The sequence below is a fragment of the Pteropus medius genome, unplaced genomic scaffold (assembly GCF_902729225.1).
Source record: "Pteropus medius unplaced genomic scaffold, Ma_sr-lr_union100, whole genome shotgun sequence".
In the NCBI taxonomy this organism is placed as follows: domain Eukaryota; kingdom Metazoa; phylum Chordata; class Mammalia; order Chiroptera; family Pteropodidae; genus Pteropus; species Pteropus medius.
In genome coordinates, this window is record NW_024351072.1 from 2341110 (window position 1) to 2352909 (window position 11800).

An 11800-nucleotide genomic window follows, 5' to 3' on the forward strand; every position below is an offset into this window, starting at 1 on the left:
CATGCAATCAATCTCTAGACAGCCATTGACTCAAAAACAACTCTAAATCCTAAATGAACCTTTTCTAGTATTTTCTAACTCCAAACAAAATGAGATTCTCTTTACTTTCTGCATTATTCTGTAATATCCAGGTAATATATGACAAAAACTAACTCTTTCTGAGCATTTATGTATGTGCTAAGCACATTACAGTTACTTTTTTGTTTAATATATATACATTACCAAGAATTTATAATTCCTATTTTTTTTTTAATCTCTACACAGAATTTGCCCTTTTGAACACCAAATGAATAAATTGTTCTCAGGCTATTCCTGAACTTACTCGGCTTGTGCTTTGTATATCATAGTTTGACTTTGGAGCACTGAAACTAGACTAGGTGAGGCCTATTTTTACCTAATGGGTATAGTAAAGGTGTCATATTAATTGATGAATGCCACTGATCACATAGAATAATGTCTGGAAGAAAATACAGTAAATCTCTATTACTTCTGAATAATGTTAAAATCATATATTCTTTCCATATAAGTAGAAAAGTTAATCATTTAGGCAATAAAAAGTTGAAGTGGAGAAAAATATGAGAAGAGATAATATAATAGATAAATGGAGAAAAAGCATAAGAATAGGTAATTTTAAATATTCTCTTGATGAGGTTGGGCCCAAAAAGGATACTAAACACAGCTTAGTAGAGCTGGATATCCAAGAATGGACAGGCTCAAGGAAGTGTGCAAGACCAAGGAAAGAGAAAATAGAGAATTGCTCAAGAATTACTTTCCAGTGTTATCTAATCATTGTTGCTGACTCATCTTGTTGAGCCCCAAAGAATATTTGAAATGACAATGGCACTTCTCCCAAGGAGAAAGTATTATGTAATGGAAAGATGATGGACTTTTGTGCTGGATAGACAAGAGTATGAATCTTTATTTCATCACCTCTAGCAGGGTGACTTTGAATAAGTTACTTAAATTTTCTCATCCTGATTCTTGATCTCTGAACAGTTGATAATGCTATGTCAGGGGTACTTAAAGACTACATGAAATAGCATACGTACAGGCTTTAGCACTGTTCCTTGGCACATAGTAGAGCGCACTCACAAATACCAGCTGCCTCTTCTAAGTTCATAAAGTTTCCCTTACTATCGTGATTTTATATTCTGTCACACTCTTTGTCGAAATAAAAGGTTAGAGGACAGAAATACTTATAAAAGTACTGACATAAGGAGTCAGGAAATGCGGATTCTACAACTGACTTTCCAGGTTATTGCTGGACCTGGGCAAGTAGTTCACTCTCAAAAGTTCCTTATGGAAATCATCAACGAAGTAAAGTAACAACCATCTACTTGGGCAAATATATTTGCAAGAAACTCCTCCAATAAGGGCCTAATATCCAAAATATACAAAGAACTCATCCAACTCAATAACAACAAAAAAACAAATGATCCAATCAACGAATGGGCAGAGAACCTGAACAGACACTTCTCCCTAGAGGACAAACAAATGACCAACAAATATATGAAAAGATATTCAACATCGCTAGCTATTTGGGAAATGCAAATCAAAACCACAATGAGATACCGTCTCACACCTCTTAGAATAGCTATAATCAACAGGACAAGGAATAACAAATGTTGGAGAGAATGTGGAGAGAAAGGAACTCTCATACACTGCTGGTGGGACTGCAAATTTGTACAGTCACTATGAAAAATGGTATGGAGTTTCCTCAAAAAACTAAGAATTGATCTACAATATGACCTAGTAACCCTTCTACTAGGTATTTACCCCAAAGACTTGAAAACCCATATCCAAAAAGATATTTGCACACCAATATTCATAGCAGCACTATTCACAGTGGCTAGGATATGGAAGCAACCAAAGTGTCCTACAATAGATGATTGGCTAAATAAGCTGTGGAACATATATACAATGGAATAATCCTCAGCCATAAGAAGAGATGAAATACTGTCATTTGTGACAACATAGATGGACCTTCAGATAATCACTCTAAGTGAAATAAACCAGACAAAAAAGTTGAAAATCATATGATATCACTTATGTGTGGGATATAAACCTAAAGGCAACAAACGAACAGGACAAACAGAGACTCATGGACATGGACAGTGGACTGGTGGTTACCAGAGGGTAGTGGGGAGGGAGGAGGTAGTCCAGAGTCAAATATGTGGTGACTGAGAGAAATCTAACTATGGGAGGTGAACACACAATATAAATATATATATGCCTTACTGTTAAAATGTACAGTTGAAGCTTACTGGATTTCAATAACCAACATCACCATAAAAAATTAATTAATTAGTAAAAAAAGTTCCTTATGGTCTCATATAAAGAGTAGGAATACATTATTTCTAACAAGCATCCCAAATCTTACATTCTAGGATTTCTTCAAAAAAGGGAACTCTAAAGATGAATTATTGATAAGACATAGTTCATTGATTAGACATAATTCATTAATAAAAACAAAAAAAAGCTCTAAATTAAACTATGTAACAAAATATTTTAACTGGATTAAAGTAATTTCTAAAGGTTAAACTACTACACCCCATAAATACTTTTCAAAAATTAGAATTGCATTTTATACAAATACATAATTTTTTTCAAAAATATAGACCTCTTAGCCTATTTGGAAGGAAACATTTGTTATTGTGACTGTTCTTGTACAAATTCTTTTTAGTTTCACTTTTCATTACAGAATCTCTGCACGGTTTTCAAATCTAATGTCATAAACACAATTATAGCTTTCTTATTTTATAGATGAGTAACTAAACTATGATGCAGAAAGTTCAATAAATTACCCAATACTCATCCATAAGGCACAAAGCTCAAACAGAGCATAGCTATTCTGATGCCATGAATTCCATTTTCCTGACTGCATTGCTCACCATCATTTCCTGTCCCAGATTCTTGAAGAACTAATTTGCTTTTGGTAAGCTGAGACATGTCATTTTCTCTCTCTGAGATGCTGCTTTTCAGGGGAAAGGATATATCTAGTTCAAATTCAGCCCAAATAACACCACCTCAAGTGAGAAGATCATTTACAAAGACCCAACATGTGCACTACTTTACTTTTTGGCTGATAATTTGGCACTTTAGGGAAAAAAAATTAGCTTGTCAGCTACTTAATAGCATTTCTCAAAGTCCTACAGCAGTATTCTGCTAAATGGCAATTAGCTTATCTGGATGTGTTGAGTTTCCAGATCATAAACTCCTAAAGAGAAGTCTATGATTATTTGGCTAACTTGCAACTCTGGATGTTTAATAAATACTATTCCATGGTAATGATGATGGTGACAAGTTAATGCTCCTCAAAATGTCAACCAACCAGTCAATTTAGTGAAAGTCAAACTGGTAATTTGATGTCATTAAAAATCCAGTTACTTGATTGAATGAATTATTCAAATTGTAGCTGGTTGTTTTTATGATATAACAAATATTAAAGTTGCTTTCATATTGAGAAGAATTAAGAGAATGGTGAAACATAGATATGCATGAGTAGTCAATTTTTATATCATCGATTATAAACTATGAAAAATCTAAGTAAAATTGCTGTTGAAAATTATCATATATAATCATATAGGTATGGAATCTCAGGAATTTCCCTTAGGTAGCATTTCCAAGCCATGAATTTGTCCCCATATTCTTGGCAGAGAAATGCCCTGGTTCAACTTCACTAATGATGGCCTAGTGCAAATAGAATTGTGGACTCCAAGGAGGAGGCTCCCAAATATCATTTTTTTTTACATATATAACTTACACTTCCAAGTCTATATTAGGAAAGATGACAGAGTAGGAAAATGCTGTCCTTGCCTTCTCTTACAACCACATCAAAATGACAACTACAGAATAACTATAATTTCTAGTCACCCAAAGTCTAGCTAAACAGAAGCCTAGAAATAAGGACATGCAGATGAAGCCACCTTGAAACTGGTAGATGGGACAGAGAAATGGAACTGACGGGTCCCATACCTGCCTGTGAATGTTAAAAATCAAGAGGGGTATCTCAGCTATGGAGGTTTCCCTGGAGGAGCAGGGTGTTCCAGACTCACAACAGGCTTCTCAGCCCAGGGGTCCCAAACTGAGAAGAGAAATCCCCACAACTTATGGCTGTGAAAACCAGTGAACTTTGTAGCTGAGTGAAACAGAGGGTGGCTGAAGTGCCAGGCACTCCTCTTAAAGGGCCCATGTGTGGACTTACTTGCTGATAGACTCAATCACTCTGAGCTCCAGCGCTGGGAAAGCAGCTTGAAAGGAGCCAGGGACATATGGAGAGGAATTGAGTTGTCTGGCTTCAGGGTGAGGGCTAGAGGGGCAGCTTTCTCCCAGACAGAAGTTCTGGCAGAGGGCATTGCTCCTTTGTTGAGCCCTCCCCGGTCCTGGCAAACAGATATAGGCAGGTGCCATACCTGAGTCTCCATCAACCTGGCGAGCATTAATTGCCCCACCCTGGTGATTGGTTCCCTGAGACCCCACACCATACAATTTTCTAGCCCACCAAAGTCTCTTCCAGTGGATTTTCCATGCAAACAGTCTGTCTTGGTTCATGCTACAGACTTTTCTAAAATCTCTCAAAGGTTCACACACCCCAAACAAGCAACGTCTGGCCTTGGTGAGCCCTGTACCTCTTGCTGAGCAGCCCCAAGCCTGGAACTAGTGGTAACCAGACTTGGTGAGTGGCTTGGTCTCTTGAGGCACTTCCAAGCCCAGTGCGGGTGTTAGACATCTGTGGATTGATTGGTAGCTCATGCCAGGTGGCCCTGAGCAAGGAACAGGCTAAAGCTGAACTTTGGCCTGCAGGAGGGCCACCACCAAGGGCCACCACCAAGGGCCCCCGAATCAGCAAGCTCAGTTGCTGACCATGCAGGAGAAACATCCAGGGGCACATCTGAGGACAACATACCCAGAGGGCAGACTGTGCAGGCAACAGAGACCTGCTAAAGTGAATCCTGCTCCATAAGGTCAGCCCCTGTACAACAGCTCTTCTGCTGTAATCACTAGCCAGTCCTTACAACAAATCAACCCAAGAATCAATTCCTTCCATTTACTTGCAAATAGCAACCAAGAATCAACTACATGGAGAGCACACACAACCCCCCAAAATGGACACACCTGGAGCACCCAGCTCAAGTGAACAGAGAGACAGTGCCACTGAACCCCATAGAACACCTACTATAAAGGCTACTCTACAAAGGCTACTCTACAAAGATGCATAGCAGCCCTACCTAATACATGGAAACAAACACAGGGAGGCAGCCAAAATGGGGAGACAAACAAGTCTCAAGTGAAAGAACAGGACTAAGCTCCAGAAAAAGAACTAAACAAAACAGAGAAGAGCAATTTCCCAGACGCAAAGTTCAAAACACCACTTCTAAGAATGCTTAATGATCTCAGTGGGAACCTTAACAAAGAGATAATAAACATAAAAATAGAAATAAAAATCCAAAACAGTAAGAAATGAAGAATGACAGATGAAGAGTACCTTACAAGGAATTAACAGATTAGATGAAGCTGAGGATTGAATCAGCAATTTAGAAGATAAGATAGCAGAAAACAACCAATGGACAGCATCAAGCATATGAACATTTGCATCATAGGGGTACCAGAAGGAAAGAAGAGAGAGCAAGAAATCGAAAACCTATTGGGAGAATAATGATGGAAAACTTCCCTAATCTTACAAAAGAAATAGACATACAAGCCCTAGAAGTGCAGAGAATCCCAAACAAAATAAACTCAAAGAGGCGCACATCAAGACATATCATAATTAAAACACCAACGTTTACAGACAAAGAGAGAATCTTAAAAGCAGCTAGAGAAAACCAGTTAGCTAACTATAAGGGAGCTTCCATAAGATTATCAACTGATTTCTCAACAGAAACTTTATAAGCCAGAGGGAGTGCCATAAAATATTCAAAGTGATGAAAATCAAGGACCCACAACCAAGATTACTCAACCCAGCAAAGCTATCATCTAGAATCAAGGACTGATAAAGAGCTTCCCAGACCAAAAAAAAAAAATGCTAAAGGAATTTATCACCTCTAAACCAGTAGTTAAAAAAAATGTTACATGGACTTCTTTAAGTAGAAAAGAACAAACATATGAATAAGAAAATATAGGAATGAAAATGATCACGAACAAAGCAAACACTTAGTAAAAGTAGTGCATCAACCAACTATAAAGCTAGTACAAAGATTAAAAGCCAAAAGGGGGAAGATAATGTGTAATTACAACAAATTAATGGAAACACAGAGAAAAGAAGTAAAAATATATTGACTAAAACATGAACATGGAGGGAGAGAGTAAAAATTAGTTATTTTAGACTGTGTTTGAACTTAAGCAATCATCCACTTAGAATAGAATGCTAAAAACAGAGGTTTGTATATATAAAGCACATGGTAATTACAAACCAAAAATCTACAAAAAGTATATAAGAAGTTGAGAGAAAGCAATCCAAACAACACTATACTATAAACAGTCATCAACATCCAAGAGAAGACAGCAAGAGAATAAGAAAGGAACAGTGGACCACAAAACAATCAGAAAACAATAAAATGGCAATAACAACATACCTATCAATAATAACTTTAAATGTAAATGAACCAAATGCTCCTATCAAAAGACATAAGGGGGATAAATGGACAAAAATAAAGCAAGATGCATATATATGCTGCCCACAAAAGACCCACTTCAGAGCAAAAGGCAAACACAGACTGAAAGTAAAGAGATGGAAAAAGATATTTTGTGCAAATGGAAACAAACAAAAACTAGGTTAAGATTACTTATATCAGACAAAATTGATTCTAAAACAAGGGCTATAACAAGTATCAAAGAAGGGCATTTCATAGTAATGAATAGATAAATTCAACAGAGGATAACTCTCTCATAAACATCTATGCATTGAACGTAGGAGCACTGAAATGTATAAAGCACATATTGACAAACATAATGGGAGAAATCGGCAGTAATACAATCATAGTAAGGTACTTTAACACCCATTGACATGAATGGATAGATCATCCAGACAGAAAATCAACGAAGAAACAGTGACTTTAACCAACACATTAGACCAGACATACTTAATTAATATTTTTAGGACATTTCACCCAAAAGCAGAATATACATTGTTTTCAATTGCATATGGAACATTTTCCAGGAAAAACTATGTTATCCCACAGAACAACTCTCAATACATTTAAGAAGACTGAAATCATGTCAAGCATCTCCTCCGATCACAAAGGTATGACACTAGATATCAATTACAAAAAGAAAACTGAAAAACACGCAAATATATGGTGGCTAAATACATGCTACTAAACAATGATGGGTTAACAATGAAATCAAAATATATCTTAAGACAAATGAAAATAAACATACAGTGACCCAACATCTGTGACACAGCCAAAACAGTTTTGAGAGAAAATTTATAGCACTAACGGCCTACCACAAGAAACAGCTCAAATAAATGATCTACCTTACACCTAAAGGGACTAGAAAAAGAAGAACAAACAAAGCCAAAAATGAGTATAAGGAAGAAAATAATAAAGGTTAGAGTGGAAATAAATGAACTAGAGTCTAAAAAACAATACAAAAGATCAATGAAACCAAAAGCTGGTTCTTTGAAAAGATAAACAAAATTGATAAACCTTTAATCATACTCATTAAGAAAAACGAGAGGATCCAAATAAATAAAATTATAAATGAAAGAGAAGTAACAGCAACATCTACAGAAATACAAAGGATTATAAGAAAACAGTATAAACCTCAAGAGGAAGATGGTGGACTAGGTAAAAGCAGGGTTCACCTCCTCCCAGATCCGCATTGAAATTACAACCAAATAATAAAATAATCAACATGGAGAATCACCTGAAGTCCAGCTGATCGTAACATATACGTCTGATAATATAAAGGAGCCACATTGAAGCCGGTAGGAAAGGCAAAGTTGAGAATCAGGCTGAACCTGCATGTGCAGGTGGTAGAGGAACAATGGAAGGGAGAGCGAGGCTGCAGTGGCTTCCCTGAAGAAGAAGGGTGTCCTGGTCTCATTTGAGGGCTCCCCAGGCCAGTATTCCAGCCCAGGAAAAAGGAGTTTCCACAAACCAGAGAGGATTCGAGCTGTCTGGGTGAGATGGAGGGAGACTGAAACCCTAGATGCCCCTTTGAAGGGCTCACATGTAGGCTCTCTTACCTGTGGACACTCACCTGGGGCACTGGTGGTAGGTCAGAGGCTAACACAAGATTCATAGAGGGAAAGACTGCATTTCCTGGCACCAGAACCAGGGCTGGATGGGCAGCCACCATGGTGTCTTAGTCGCCCCTCACCTCCAGGGCAATCTACAGATGGTGCAAGCTTGCCTATGCAGACCCCTCCCACAGGGCCATTTGGAAGTGCTGTGCTGAGGAGATTAGCCTGTCCCACCCAACCTGCAGATCTCCTGGCTTTTGTTGTTGGTTGGCTGCCACACCCTCACCAATTCAAGGACAAACATTCGAAGCTGTCATCCAGAGCTGTGAGCACGCATTTTGGAGACAGATTCTGGCAGATCATTGCTGCCAACATGACCTTGGGTGGATCTCAGAGATATGTGGGTCAGTACCAGATAGCAGCTTGTCTAGATGTGATCTGTGACTTTCATGGGAACGTGTGGACACAGAAGTTTCAGCAAGACTGAGACTGTATTGATATGACTGCCATTGTCTCCCTGAGATCCCACTCAACCCACAAATGGCCCCAGGTGGCCCATTGACAGTCTACCACCACCACCCTGACCCTACTCTGGGTCTCCCAATCCATACAGGCAAAAAACTAGCAGGCACTGTTGAGAAATCAGTTTCAGGCAGACCTCTGCTGCCTGCAGGAGCTGCAATATCACATGGGGGTATTGCAGGGGTCTGTGGGACTGCCCCAGACAGCAGCTGGACTCACTGTGATCTGTGACTACAGCAGGAATGCCAGAGCACAGATGATGCAGCAAAACTGAGGCTGTATTGTCCTGAGGGCCCTTTTCCCCCTGAGATCTCACTTCACCCAAGCCACAGAGTGCCTACAGCACATTGACAGGCAGCCTCATCAGCCCTGCTTTTCTCTGGGGTTGCACATTCTGCACAGGCAACAGAACTTGGCTAGCACGGTATACATATTTCAGGGAAAACAGTTGTGGGCAGACCATTCCTGCCTGTATGAGCTGCAATATCTCTTGAGGGGATCACAGAGGTCTGTGGGACTGCCCCAGACAGCAGCTTGTCTCCCTGTGATCTGTGACTACTGCAGGAACATGCAGACACAGAAATTGCAGAAAACCGAGGCTACTGGCCTGGTGGACCTTGACTTCCTGGCCCATTCAATCCACAAAGTGCCCACTGCACATTGACAGGCAGCTGCCCCTGCCCTGAACATTCTGTTCAGTCAACAAATCTCAGCCAGCAAAGTGAGCAAAGTTCAAGAAATATAGTGACAGGAAGCCCACTGCTGCCAGCATGAGATACGGTATCTCTTGGCCAGATCTCAGGGATTTTGTGGGCCCATTACAGACAACAGTTGGTCACGCAGTTACATCTCATGATAGGAACCCACAGTGCCAGAGCTGGCAGCAAGTCTGGTGCTATGTAGGCGTGACAGCCACAGGCCTCACTGAGTGGACACACCACCTAACCCACAAATTACCTGTGCCAAGACTGCTCCTGGGCAACCCAGTTCCATCCTGTGCTTTCCTTGAGTTGCGAATTCAATAACAAACAACAGCACTCAGTTCGTGCGGCCCAAGCAAAGCCTATTCATCCAGGAGAAGCCACAAACTCATGCCAACGAGCTTCACTAATTCTTAAATAGAGCCTGAGTGTTTGCAGGCCCAAGGTGGGCAGCAGCTGACCTTGCTGCAATTAGAAACTTGTATATGAAACCACAGAAACAGTGCTGGCATGCACACTGACACTGCAGTGGCAGGGAGAAGTGTACTCAATGGATCCAGGAGATGCTCAAGGTCCATGCACCACCCAACATGAATATCACCAAGAGGCTCTACCCGTTCTGGAGACTTATGAGCAACTGACAGGCAGTGCCAGATTTTGAGCAGCACTGGTCCTTCTGCTAAACTGCCTTAGATCAAGAATGGGGGAAAACGGCCACTGCTTACATCGTTGTCTCTTCCAATTACATGTAGCTCTAGCACAGGCAACAACCATCTACAGATTGCTTTGAAGATCCCACCAGGTAGCCCTGAGCAATCAAAAGCAGGAACTGACCTGGGCCTATGGGGGAGCCCCTTCCAAGGGGCCATGAACCCAATGCACCCAAAGGCTGGCACTAGACCACAAGAGAACAACACCTGACTAGTCTCATAAGCAGTACATGAAAAGGGTGGTCCCAACAAATATACAAGCCTGCTACGGCAAATCAGTAGGGTCAGCCCCCACAAAGCAACTCTTATGCTGTGGGCACAGGCAATTCCTGCAATTAGCTTGAGCATTAATCCCATCCACTAATGTATTAACACCAAAAAAAAGCTTAGTGACAACAAAAGATCACACACAACCCACACAAAGATCATATCCAGAGATCCAGCATAGGTGATCAGGGAGAGTGTGCCATTGGGCCACACAGGACACCTATCGCATTAGGCCATCTGGCCAAAGCCAAGAGATAAAACAAATAATCCTAACACATAGAAACAAACAGAGAGAGGCTAATAAAATGAGAAAATAAAGAAACATGACACAAATGAATCAACAGAAAAAAAATTCCAGAAAATAAATTAAATGAAATGTAGTCAAGCAACTTACCAGAGATGGAGTTCAAAGTAATGGTTATAAGGATGCTCAACGAACTTAAGAAGAGAATGGATGAGCACAATGAGAACCTCAAGAGAGAGATAATAAGCATAAAAAAGGACAGAAACCATAAAAGGAACCAGACAGAAATGAAGAATACAATAATTGAAATGAAGAATATACCAGAAGAATTCAGCAGTAGATTGGATGAAGGAGAAGATCCAATCAGTGACCTGGAATACAAGGTAGCAGAATACATCCAATCAAACAGCAAAAAAAAAAAAAAAAAAAAAAAGAATTTATAAAAAATGATATTTTGGTTTGTTGGAAACATGGTGGAGTGAGAGAGGTACTCAGATCTCTCCCCTTGAAACAACAATAAGCTGAATATCTAAAATTGAACAAAAAACACCCAAACTACACACCAGCACATCTGAGCGTGGGATCTGCGCATAAGAGCTACCACAGGTTAGAACCCCAGGTGTCAGATGGTGGACTAGGGGAAATAAAGAAGCTGCTTCTCGCAGCCGCTGGAGCTCCATGCTGGAGGAGAGGGAGGGGTGAAGTTGCAGCGACTTCCCTGAAGTGCCCTGCTAGGGAAAGCTGTGAGATACCAGTGGCCAGCCAACAGCAGGGCCCAGTCATCAGGGCAGAAAGCAGAGAGGAAGGATGGGACCACAGAGAAACAACAGTTGATTTTTACCAGCCCCGGTTGCAAAACTGAGGCTGAGGCACAGCTCCCAACCCTTCCCCCTATACCCTCCGAGACTGATCACCATAGAGGCCCAGGGAAATGTGAGCAGATGCTACAGAGACTGAAGCTACCTCTCCCAGCCTCTGGAGCTCTATGAAGAGGGGATGAAGAGGGGAAAAGGTATGGCAACTTCCCTGAACATCCCTGCCTGAGAGAGCATGTGAGTTCTATACACAGCCAACAGTAGGACCCAGTCATTGAAGGAAGAAAGCAGAGAAGCGGGACAGGACCGCAGAAAAACAATAGTTGAATTTTATAGGCCCCGGTTGCAAAACCTGA

The 11800-nt window shown here is 40.5% G+C and overlaps 1 pseudogene; it reads right to left on the bottom strand.

Moving 5' to 3' along the window:
* Window positions 1-8301, bottom strand: part of LOC120586066 (superoxide dismutase [Mn], mitochondrial-like) — a 161074-nt pseudogene extending 152773 nt beyond the window's left edge.
* Between the last annotated feature and the right edge of the window lie 3499 nt (window positions 8302-11800).